General features: G+C 52.4%; 1 long non-coding RNA gene across 4 annotated transcripts in view; it reads right to left on the reverse strand.

The window, feature by feature from the left end:
• Nucleotides 1–12,551, reverse strand: part of LOC150041930 (uncharacterized) — a 37,692-nt gene that overhangs the window by 20,454 nt on the left and 4,687 nt on the right. For all 4 annotated transcript variants that reach the window (XR_016533671.1, XR_016533672.1, XR_016533670.1 and 1 more), the window contains exon 2: nucleotides 4,202–4,455. This is a non-coding gene — a long non-coding RNA (uncharacterized LOC150041930). The remainder of the gene's footprint in view (nucleotides 1–4,201; nucleotides 4,456–12,551) is intronic.

Genomic DNA, 12,551 nt, shown 5'->3' on the forward strand with positions numbered 1-12,551 from the left:
GGGGGAAGAGGGAGCAGGTGGTGGCTTGTTTATCTGCTCAGCTGTTTTGTGTCCCCAGTCTGGGAGAGAGACAGAAGCAGCTGGGAGGAGAAAAGGCCACACAATCAAGAGCCCTATTGGTCCCTCACCTTAGTCACAGGTCCCAAGACCAAAGTGAAGCCACCAGAGAATGGCTGGAGTAGGGACAGCTCTGCCTACCTGGCTCAGAGCGCTTCTCTCTGCCCACATGCTGGTTTCTGGCATGCAAGCAGTCTCCCAAAGCTTCTCTCTGGGTAGGCATCCCCCTGGGTTGATACTAGCTCACACATAAACACTGCTGGCCTACGGGTGTGCGCTGGCAGAGCCCTCAGTCCTCGGGGCATGCTCACTAGCTCCCAGTCTAGGTAGCAGCTCCGTCATACCGACAGACTCAGTCCTGGTGGAAACAGGATAGCCAGGGACCCTGGAGTCCAAGCACTGGTGTTCCCTCTCCTGTCCCCTCACATCCCAGGGCTCAGGTCTCACTGGCGTGCTAAACTGTTTGGAGGCAAGGCTGAGATACAGCTCAATTTGCTTTGCTCTGTATGGGGGGGTGGGGAGTGGGGGCGGGCACTGTCCCTGAACTAATTTGCTCAAGGACAGCACTCTATACCACTCGAGCCACAGCACCACTTCTGGCTTTTTCTTTGGATGTGGTACTAAGGAATCCAACCCAGGGCTTCTCGCATGCAAGGCCAGCACTCAACTCTACCATTAGGCCATGTTCCCGGCCCCTACTCTGCTGTTTTCTGATCAGGTTAGTAAACACAGGAGTGGCTGGGGAATAGGCCGGCTGTCCCTGGCATTTCCACAGTTTTCTTGTTCTTTTTCCTCTCCTGTTTCTACCTCCAGCTTGTCTGTTCGGAATGAGAACATTTGTTGGAACTTTGGTGGCCATTTCCTCCTCTTCTCCCCAGAGGCTGGTTGCCAGGTGGCTTTGTCCTCTTTCCTCCTGGCCCACACAGCTGGGGCATCTTCGTTGACAAAGGTCTGCCCCTCAGGGGCTGGGCCTGGTGGAGGGACACTAAGCCATGCAGGTGCCTTCTGCAAACACCACCCAGGAATGAGCCTCAGGTCCCAGCCTGATACTGTGTGAGCCCTGTCTGCCTGGCCCTGGCTGGTGAGGTCAGAGAAGGGAGGGGTGGGGAAAGCCAGGAGGATGGCAGGAGAGCATATACGGGACTGGGAAGGTCGGTGTACCTGAGGTCCTTCTAGCGCAGGGGAGCGCTGGCCGATGGTAAACAGGCTCTTAGCTCCTTGCCCCTGCCTGTTAATGACAGACTAGTTACAAGTCAGGTGGTCTTGGGCTTCAGACTGCCCAGTTGGGACCTTTAGGTGTAAAATGCAGGATTGAGGTTCAGATCCCCGTCCTTCCCCACTTTGCAGATCCTCTGGCTTTTACAATGCTAATTTCATTGTCCATAGCCCGTTTCCTTCTCCAGGGACCGGGCAGCCAATAAAATGCCCCTTTATGGTGGGTAGTAACAATGCCAGCTTGCTTTTCTGCCTGTCTTCCAACCCAGACTGGCTATCCCTCACGGGGAGGGGGGGAGTCTAGAAATTTACCTGGGGCTGGGGGGGTTGCAATTCTTGTATGGACATCTACAGGCACAGTGCTGCCTGTCCCGGAGCTCTTTTTGCCACTCCCATTCTTCTGATGGTAACTTGAAGAGTCTCACGGACTTTCCTGCCCGGGCTGGCTTCAAACTGTGATCCTCAGGTCTCAGCCTCCTGAGTATCTAAGATTACGGGTGTGAGCCACTGGCACCTGGCGACATTTAATTTATTTATTTATTTATTTATTTATTTATTTATTTATTTATTTATTTATTTATTTATTTATGCTTATCCTGGGGCTTAAACTCGGGGCCTGAATCCTGTGCCTGAGCTTTGTCTGCTCTATCACGGCTCCACTGCTGACATTCTATCTGTTAATTGAAGATAAGAGTCTTACTGATTTTCCTGCCCAGGGTGGCTTTGAACTGTGATCCTCCAATCTCAGCCTTCTCAGTAACCAGAATTACAGATATGAGCCACAGGGGCCCTGTTTAGTTCCCTCTCCCTCCCTCCCTCCCGCCCTCCCTCCCTCCCTCCCTCTCTCTCTCTCTCTCTCTCTCCTCTCTGGTGGGTGTTCAGGTTTGAATTCAGGGCCTGGGCGCTGTCTCTGAGCATCTTTGCTCAAGGCTTGAGCCACAGCTCTACTTCTGGCTTTTTTTTTTTTTTTTGGTAGTTTAGTGGAAATGAGGGTTTCACAGCCCGAAAGTGCCTTTGCACTGCAATCCTCAGATCTCAGCCTGGTGAGCTGCCAGGATGTACAGGTGTGAGCTCCTGCACCTGGCTGGGCCCTCGATTCTTTAGGCAGGTGGCCACTGATCTGCAGGTGGTGCTGTCCCTCACTGGAGTGTCACCCACACAGGTCCAGCTGCTCAGCTGTGCGGAGCTGCAGAGCTCCTCAGACCGACTTCACATCTGCTGTGTCTGATGAGGCTTTCATCATTACATTTTCTTGTTTATTCTCTTGTTTATTTGTTTTTAAAATTTATTTTTGGGATTACAGATGCCAGCACAGGCTCCCAGCTTTTCTTTCTTTCTCAAATTTGGTCATATATTTTTGCCTGGGGTAGGCCTTAAACCAACACACTCCTACTTGTGCCTCCTGAGTAAGTAGGATTACAGGGTGCTTCCCATACAGGGTAGACCACCATACCCAGGTGTTGACTGAGATGAGGTCTTGCAAACCTTTGCCTGTGTGAGCCTCAAATCCCAAGACACACAATCTCATCCAGCAAAAATTGTCATAATTTTTTTTTTTTGGCAGCCCTTGGTTTGCACTCGAGGCCCTGGACTTAGTAGGTAGACTCAGTGCACATTCGATATTCCACGGTAGCTAGAACCACAGTGAGCACAGCAAGACCCACCACTATCGTATGGCATTAGGGAAACTGTGGAGAGATGGGGCTGGTGTGATTGAAGCCCCCTGACTGGCTCCCACCGTCTTGGACAGAAAGTCGGTGGCCTACACAACACTCAGGCTAATGAATGCTGCTGTCGAAATGATTTAGCAGTGGCTGCCTGCTCCCCATTGATCTTCCTCATTCTCAATTCCTGCAGCAACCCCAGGCCCCATCACACCATTTATCCCCTGCCAGTGTTGGCCCCGTGGTCAGTGGTCAGGTGAGTCGTCTTGCCTCTCGACAAGAATTATAAGCTCTTTCCTGAGTGGGATCAAGCTGTGTCTGGTCACCTCCTGCACCACTCGATAAATACTTCTCGACGGATGGACCGATATCCTTAGTGCTTTCTGCTGTACCTCACCTTCACCACACTCCGTACAGACAGGCACTCAATAAATGGCTGCAAAGAGGGTGACTGTTTCCTATTAACTATGCGTGAGCTGGGCTTTCGGAAGTTCTGCAGCGGATGTTTGAGTCTACACTTGGTCTGCTGCTATCTTGCCAAGTCACAGTTTCCCTCAATGAGAGAATGAGGGAATGGAGACTGGTGTGATCTTGTTAGGCTGACCACAGTCTCCCTCCCAATTCATATGCTGAGTCCTGACACCAGACCTCAAAGTATGATTGTTCTAGCTGGGCAGCGGCAGCTCACGCCTGTAATCCTAACTCCGAAGTAGGCTGAGATCTGAGAATCAAGGTTCAAAGCCAGCTTAGGCAGGAAAGCTTGTGGAACTTTATCTTCAATTAGTTTAAAAAAAGGGGGGGGGGCGGGAGTTTGGCCTAGTGGTTAAAGTGCTTGCCTAGCATGCAGGAAGACCCGGGTTTGATTCTTCGGTACCACATATATAGAAAAAAGCTGGAAGTGGTGCTGAGGCTCAAGTGGTAGAGCTCTAGCCTTGAGAAAGTCCAAGGACAGTGCTCAGGCCCTGAGCTCAAGCCCAGGACTGGCAAAAAAAAAAAAAAAAAAAAAAAAAAAAATCCAGAAGTGTAGCTGTAGTTCAAGTGACAGAGTGCTAGCCTTGGGCAAACATGTTCAGGGACAGTGCCTAGGTATGCCGAGTTCAATCTCCAGGACTAGCACCAAAGTAATTCATTAATTAAAAAGGCAGGACTCCAATGAGATTACTAAATGACAAGAAAGTCAGAGTGTCCCTAACCCAATGTGACTCCTGTCTTTATAGAAACAGGAAAGCACGGAGCAAGGCGGCAGGTTTCAGGATGACACCAACCTGCAGCTCTGGGGACGTCAGCCATGCAAGGAGGCAAGCACGTTTCTGTCCTCAGCCTGGGTTTGAGGTATTCTGTGGCAACAGTCTTAGTAGCCCAATAATGACTGGGAGGGGAGACCCCAGAAGAGAAGTAGCTCCTTCCACGGCTCAAGCCTCAGGTTCCTGGAGGTCTGTGTCCTCACCTGTGGGCCTTCTCCAGGGCACCAGTCTGGCTGTGTGTCAGGTGGGTGATTCATGTTGCTTTCTCATGCTCCCTACAAATAAACCAACAAAAAACGCCGAGTGAGGCTCTGTGCTCATGGAGACAGCATGCCCCCCTCTCACCCTTCTCCAGGCTGTCACTGCACAGAAGCTCAGGCTGTATTGTGTGGCTGTGCTGACTTGGTGAACCTTCTCTCTAGGGGTTTGGTCTTTTCTACACAGCTGGGCAGCTGGGCAGAGTTCCAGCCCAGGCCAGTGGCAGATACAGGCCAGAGCAAGCATCCAGCTGTGGCAGAGCCCACAGTACCAAGGTTCAATCCCCAGCATCACAAACACAGAACAGTGTGAAGATAAGAAGGAAGCAGCTTTTGGATGCTAAGCATGCGGTCTCCCACGGCACCAGGTCCCCAGGCTTCTCACTTATCTTGGTCAGGCATCGTTCTGTGAGTAAGTACCAGAATGTACTTAGCCGACCTCTTAAGCCTGGTCTGTGGCTCTCCCCAGTCTGCCTCCTGCCGAGGTCAGTTCTAGCCTGTGACCTCTGATTTGCTGCCACTGCGGCTGTGACTCTCATATCTCTTGGACGAGTTGGCATGGTGACAGTCACTTTCAGAAACCCAGCTTGTATGTGTACAGGTGGACGGCCCAGGAGACAGAGGCTTTTGTGTGAATCCGTGTGCACCATTGCTGGGCCTGGAGTCCGATCCCCTCAGCAATCCCTGGGTTTTCCTGGCTTCCTGTATAACTAGAAGCACCTGTGCGGCCGGCCCTCTCTACCGCACACGTTGTCCAGGGGGATGGCAGACCCCCCGCCCTGGGTTGTGTCACCCTTCCCAGCTTTCTGTGCCCATCTCATGTTGGTCATGAGAGATAGTTCCATTCTTGCTCTTCTCAAAAGCAAATGGGTCTCGTGGGGTGTGATGTAACTCCAGCCCTCAAGAGACTGGGGCAGAATTGTGAAGTTGGACACCAGCCTGGGTTACATGATGAGACCCTATCTCAAATAAAGGAAGAAAAGAAAGGAGGGAGAGAAGACAAGGACGTGAGCACACTTTCCACCCCCCACCCCCCACTCCTCCGCCTGCAACCACCAGGAGACCCTCTGAGAAGTCACACAGAATACAGATCTTGGGTGCCTGGGTAGAAGAAGGTTGCTCCCTATAACCAGACTCTGAGAAACTGGGGCAGGGCCGGGAACCCCAGGCAAAAAAGGAGACACGGGAACACCTATTTTAAAGTCACTGCATGGGTTTACTTGCATTCATTTTACCCTGCCGGGATTCCAGAACTAAGTTAATGTAAATTGCTGTCTCTAAGTTCAAAGAGTTTTCTATCACTTTCCTTTGTCACACCCTCCTTTTAGTTCCTTAAGCTCTCTTCTACTTCTGAACTTTTGCATGCGCATTCACTTTGACCTTTGCATATTCTCTCTTTTTCTCCCTCTCCCCTCCCTTGGTGCAGAGGCTTAAACTCAGCCTGTACTCTCACTTGGCTTTCTTTTGGTTCAAAGCTAGGGCTCCAGCTCTTTGTTGGAGCTTTGGAGATCGGAGTCTCAGAGGCTCCCCCCCACCCCGCCCCTGCTCCCAGACCTCAAGTTCCTGCGTAGCTAGGATCACAGGTGTGAGCCCATGGCCAGACAGAGGGTTTTGATGTTTTCCTACCAAGGATGGAATCCAGGGCCTCACACAAGCCCTCGACTGCTGAACTGTGACCCATCCCTGTGCGGCTCTCCCCCTACCCTGCCCAGAGTGCCACTCCATCCCTGTCATTAATCAACTGACCAATTAATCGCTTGCTCCTCTTCTCTCCCACTGTGGACTATAAACTCCAGGAAAGCAGGCCCAAACTCCAAGCCCCTGTGCCTTGCCTGACATACAGCTGGATCTGATAAATATTTAATGACAGGGCTGAGAAACCAATAATAGGACATCAAAACCACATGGGCCTTGGTCTCTGTCATCAAGGCCCTGGCCTTGGTTAGCATCCTTGAAATGAGATGGGGAATACAGACAGGAGGACCTGGAGGTTCAGGCTTCGGCCTAAGCTCCTGCCGTCCCTCTCTGGGGCAGGCCACTCCAGTTCTGTTTCTGTCCCAGAGGATTTCCAGGTCTTCCTGTGGCATTGTCATTTGTTACTCTTAGTTCCCAAGCCCAGGTTCAAGGGTGAAACTCTGTGGCTGATTCTCAGGGGTTCTGGCATCCTCTGACCTTTCCTGTCTGGGCTAAAGCCGGGCACTGCTGGCTCAAGCCTGTCATCCAAGAGGCTGAGACCTGAGAACTGAGGTTCAAGGGAGCCAGGGCAGGAAAGCCTGTGAACCTCTTAACGCCAATTAACCACTAGAAAATGGGAAGTAGGGCTAAGGCTCAAAGTGGTACAATGCTACCAAAGAGCTCAAGGACAGCACCCAAGTCCTGAGTTCAAACTCCATGACTGGCAAAAAACAACAAAAGTTATCTGGGTTAGGGTCCACCGAGGTGACCCTCCAGCCAGATATCTCTGTAGCCAGGACAATAGCTGCATTTAACCGGTTAACTTATTTGCATGTGCAAGGTAATCCTCTTGGTCCTGGGCAATGTTTCTAATATATATAGGCCTGGGCGCTGTCCCTGTCCCTGAGCTCTTCAGCTCAAGGCTACCACCTGCTCTACCCCTGGAGCCACAGATCCACTTCCAGTTTTCTGGTGGTTAATTGGACATTAGAATCTCATGGAGTTTGGTGCCCTGGCTGGTTTTGAACCTCGACCCTCAGATCTCACACTCCTGAGTAGCTAGGATGACAGATGTGAGCCACCAGGCACCGGCTTAGTATTTTAGCTTTAAAGATAACTTAAGAGCCCTGAATTAAGGTCAGGAACATAGGTTCAATCTCAAGGTTGAGGTCTCCAAGTTTGCCCATTCATTTTGTCATGGCATCAAGAGAGACAGGAGTCGGTCACTGGTGATTCACAGATGTAATACTAGCTACTCAAGAGGATCATGGTTCAAAACCAGCCTGGACAGGAAACATCTCCAATTAACCACCAAAAAACTGGGAGTGGAGCTGCGGCTCTAGTAGTAAAGAGCTAGCCTTGGGCAGAAAAGTTCAGGGACAGCGCTTAGGCCCCGAGTTCAAATCCCAGGACTGGCACAAACAAACAAAAAAAGCACAGGTGACAAATTATAGCCAGGTGTGGTTGATTGAATAGCTAGTGATTTTAGAGAAAGAATAGCTGGGGCCCAGAGTGTGGCCTAGTGGTAGAGTGCTTGCCTAGCATGCACCAAGACCAAGGTTTGATTCCTCACTACCACATACGTAGAAAAGCCAAAGTGATGGTGTGGCTCAAGTGGTAGAGCGCTCGTCTTGAGGAAAGACCAAGGCCCTGAGATCGAGCTCAGGAACGGCAGAGAGAGAGAGTGCACGGGCGCGAGAGCTGGAAGCTGAAGGATAACTAGGTGTCAGTGGTGCAGGCCTGTGGTTTGAGGCCAGTTGAGCAGAAAAGTTTCCCTTCAGTCTTGCCAAAAGTGAGGGAGGGAGGAAGTGGTGGAGTGAGCCCTGCTGGAGGTTAGGGTGGTGACTTTAGTCTTGACCCGGGGGCAGCCTGAGGATCCTTGCTGGGACACTGGACGGACGGGAGGGCAAGGGAAGGTTCAGGTACTGCTTTTCTGTTCCATCCTGCCTCCTTCTGCCTGGGACATTTTCTCTGCCCTGAGGTCTCTGGGTCTGCCTGGCTCTGAATCTCCCCCACTACTGTGCCCACCCCTCCCACCGCCAGCCTTCCCAGAGGGTTGAACACTGTGCGGGCTCTGCTTCTAGTTGCAGAAGCAGGGGGATGGGACTCGGCCATTTATCCTGGCCTGACCCAGGAACAAAGGCCTGTGGCAATGGAGAGTCTAGGCCTTAATGGCCTGCCTTTCGCCAGCGCAGGGGGCCACGGATGCACTATGGACAGCCAGCAGCCCGCACAGGATGGTTTCTGAGGAGCCTGCTGCCTCCCCCCTCTTCGGTGGTCCAGGCCTAATTCAGGGCTAGCGGGTGAAGTGCTCGGACTACCGAGGCTGCACAGCGCATTGTGTTCCCTGATGGTCAGCAACAAAGGCCACTTGCCTCTAGCAACAGTCGCTAGGCGGGTCTTGTCTCCTGGGCTCCTGGCTCGGCCCCCCCTGCCCAGAGCTGAGGCCCAGACCCAGTCCTTCTGGAGGGACATCTTGTGGGAGCCTTAGGGGCCAGAGGTGGCAGAGTGGTTGGTCCAGGCATTTTCTTGGTTGTCAGCATTGGACAACAAGTCCTATTAGTTGCTCCCCGCCTTTCCCCCAACCTCTTCCCCAACCAGGCTTTTTCCTGGATTCTTAGCACAAACTCCCACCTGGCTCCTTAGACCCAGGCCCTGCTCCTCCTACCCCTGCTTCCCAGTAGTAGTGTTTGGGCAGACCTAGATGTAAACAGGAAACACTACCTGAAAAAGAACCAAAGCCAAAAAAAGAAAAAGGCTGCCGTGACTGGGGTGGCAGAGCATCTGCCCAGCAAGCTCCCCACCCAAGTCCCAAACCCGGTCGGCAAGAATGAAAAGCAGAAACTGCCAACACTGGTCTTGCAGTAACTGGGCCATGTGACTGGCTGGTGACAGTGAACCTCTCCTGGGAGCCTGACTCAAGAAGGCCCATGGGACACCCCCAAACCAGCTGAGCCCTTCTCCACCTGCTAGCTCGTTAGCAGCCTGTCCACACCAGATGTGAGGCAGGCAGTCTCCTCACCCAGCTGGGGGTGGGGGGGGGGGCAGGCGGCTCCCATCCCTGCCGTGGGGGTGCTGCAGCTGAACCTCCAGACCCAGGGCAGTGTGTGTTGGGGTGGCCTTCCTGGCTGCCCAAACCTCAATAGGCAGAGCCCTGAAGGGCAGGTTCAGCAAGGCCAGCTGGATACTTGAGACCCGTGCTGTTTCTAAGTCCCAAGCAGGGACCTGGATGTGTCATTTGCATGCCTCTGCATACTTAATGACTGTCATTTGTTGGCTTCTCTCTCACTCTCTGATGGTACCTGGTACTGTGGCTTGAAATCAGGGTTTGAGCACTGTCCCTGAACCTCTGTGCTCAAGGCTAGCTAGCACTCTACTCTTTAAGCCACAGCTCAAATCCACTTCTGGCTTTTTGGTGTTGAATTGTACATAAAAGTCTTATAGACTTTCCTGCCTCGCTGGCTTCGAACTGCGATCCTGAAATCTTAGCCTCCTGAGTGGCTAGAATGATAGCTATGCTCCTCAGGTCCCTGGATCAGTTCTCTCCTTCAGTGCCCAGTACTGGGCTTGAACTTGAGTCTTATGCTCTTGTTTGGCTTCTTTTCTGCTCACCACTGCCCTGCTACCACTTCTTTTTTTTTTTTTTTGCCAGTCCTGGGCTTGAGCTCAGGGCCTGAGCACTGTCCTTGGACTTTCTCAAAGTTGGAGCTCTACCACTTGAGCCTCAGCACCACTTCTGGCTTTTTTCTATGTATGTGGTACCGAGGAATCGAACCTGGGTTTTTGTGCATGCTAGGCAAGCACTCTACCACTAGGCCACACTCCCGGCTGGCCATCTTTTTTTTTTTTTTTTGTCGGTTGTGGGAATTGAACTCTGGGCCTGGGCGCTGTCTCTGAGCAATTCAGCTTAAGGATACCGCACTACCCCTGGAGCCATAGCCCCACTTCCGGTTTTCTGGTGATTAAATGGAGAGTCTCAGGGACTTCAGTGCCCTGGCTGGCTTTCAACCTCCATCTTCAGATCTCAGCCTCCTGAGAAGCTAGGTTGACAGGTGTGAGCCCAGCTCCCTCTACTACTGGAGGCACACATCCACTTACACTTTTTTGCTGGTTAATTAGAATTAAGAGTCTCATGGGCTTTCCAGATGTGGCTGCTTTAAACCATGATCCTTGAATCTCAGTCCCTGGGATTGCAAGTGTGTGTACTGAATAATTGTGTCTCCTGCTCCCTGTGAAGCCTGGGCAGGAAGGGGCAGGCCCATCTGGGGAGACTTGTCCTCAGGGTAAGGGATGGGAGGGGGCACACCGTGCAGAGGAAGGCAAAACCTTCTTCCTGCATTTGCTGCTTCACTTCCCAGAATAGTTTTTCAGCACATCATCTTTATGCCAAAAGGGCATATTTTGCAGTGGCTAGCATGTTTGCTGTACCCAGTCTCCTCTCAGGGTAAGTGCAACTTGCCAGGTAGCTGCTTTGGAACTGTGTGTTTGTGCGTTTTGCCAGAGACTCCCATGCTGATCACTGTTGAGTTTCTTCATACTCTTCCATTTATGCCCCTCTTCTTCTCTGCATCTTTCTCTTTCATCTCATCCACTCATCAGTCCCAGCCCCTCCTTCCTGAGTGCTAACAAAGCCACAAGTGTGGCTTTTGTCCCTGCTCCACCTGGAGGGAGAGGGGGAGGAGAGGGGAACTGGAGGGAGTGGGAGATTGGGAGGAGATTCTGGGACCCCTATTTCTGGCCTGTCCTCCCCACAGCAGATCTGATCAAGATTCCCCAATCCTGCCATCTCCTGGGCACTCAGTGTTCCAGGTGTGAGTGCTAAAAGGCAGACGCCCCCGGCCCCAGGGCACCAAAGCTGTTGTGAGGCATAGGCAGGATTTTCTATGCGGCAGCACTGACTATGGAGCCGGGTGCTGGGGTGACTGCTGAGGAATGAAGCCTTGCTCTCCCCACCTCTGACTTCTGCTCAGGGCTGTGACTTTTCCCCAGGGTATATGCGCTGAAGTGGGGAAAAGGGACTCTACAACCACTCATGGGCCCCTGCGTATGGGTCACTCCAGAGACTTACCTAGGTAAGTGGTTAACAAGGTCATAAGCACTCCTGGTGGATTTATGGGATTCCAGATGAGGGGACATGGCTGGAGCAGCTGGCACTGGGAGTGTTTGGAGGGGTAAACAGGCCTGAAGGAGGCAGGGTGGGGGTGGGGGAAGGCTGGGGAAGCTGGTGGATGGTTTGGGTAAGAGCATGGGGTCAGGATCTGTGCCCCACAGTTCCTGTCTACATAGCTCCTCCACAACCACACTGCGATGAAAAAGCCAAGATCCTTTCCCAGATAATTCTAGGTCACACTGTCACACTGGCCTGGGTGACCCTGTAAAAGGTGGGGTGCTTTTGCCAGAAAGTTGCGATTCGTTGGCTGCTTGCTCTGCTTCCCCATGCCAGTGGGGTTCTGCCCATGTGCTGTGTGTGGCCTTGGCAGGTCCTGGGCCCTGAGGGGCCTGCTGGGGTCTATGTGTGTATAGAGGCCACTGCAGCCCTGTGGGTGGCCTGGGGGGGGGGGAGGAGGAAAGAAGCCTGGCAGCCTCCCCACAGCAAGCCCAGAAAGCTTCACTGCTAAATTTGCCTTCTCAAACACAAAGGCCCAAGGCCCAAGTGCCTCCTCACAGTTATATAAAGTGATACGGAAACAAGAGACTTCTACCCCCCTTCTTTCTCAGGGTTTTTTGGGGTTGGTTTTTTTTTTTTTTTTTTTTTTGCCAGTCCTGGGCTTGAACTCAGGGCCGGAGCACTGTCCTTGGGCTTTCTCAAGGCTAGAGCTCTACCACTTGAGCCTCAGCACCACTTTCGGCTTTTTTTTTCCTATGTATGTGGTACTGAGGCATTGCATGCTAGGCAAGCACTCTACCACTAGGCCAAACTCCTGGCCCGAGTTTTTTAATTTTTGATAATTCTTTTTTTTTTTTTTTCTGCTATGACCTGTCCCCAACCACAGGGATAGCTGACCAATAAGAGCCCTGTGAGGGCACAGGAGGTATACCAGTGTTACTGGGCACAATGGAAAGCTGGCCCCTGGAGAGCTTCAGGCTTTCTGAAAGCCTTTCCTCTCCCATGGAGTCTGGGGGACTGCGGGGGTTGAGCCTGGCCTGTGAGCCTGTCCCTCTGGACAGCTGTGGCTGTTTGCTCTGAGGCTCCCCGGGGCCAGCAGCTCCTACCTCATGCTCACGGGGCAGAGCTGGGAAAAGTGTTGTCCGTCTCCACTTAGGCTGTGCCAGGGAGGCTTTAGTCCCCAGGGAGGCTGGGCAGAGACTTCTGTCCTGGCATGGGGTTACACAGTCTTTCGTCACCTGGTATTTTTGTGATTAGGCTGGAAGACTCACCCTAACCCTGGGCTTGAAGGGAGAAAAGGAAGCTGATGGTGTAGCTCTCTGGGGGTGCCCAG

This window comes from Megascapheus bottae, chromosome 37, assembly GCF_031878675.1.
Source record: "Megascapheus bottae isolate mThoBot1 chromosome 37, mThoBot2.hap1, whole genome shotgun sequence".
NCBI classification, from domain to species: Eukaryota; Metazoa; Chordata; class Mammalia; order Rodentia; family Geomyidae; genus Megascapheus; species Megascapheus bottae.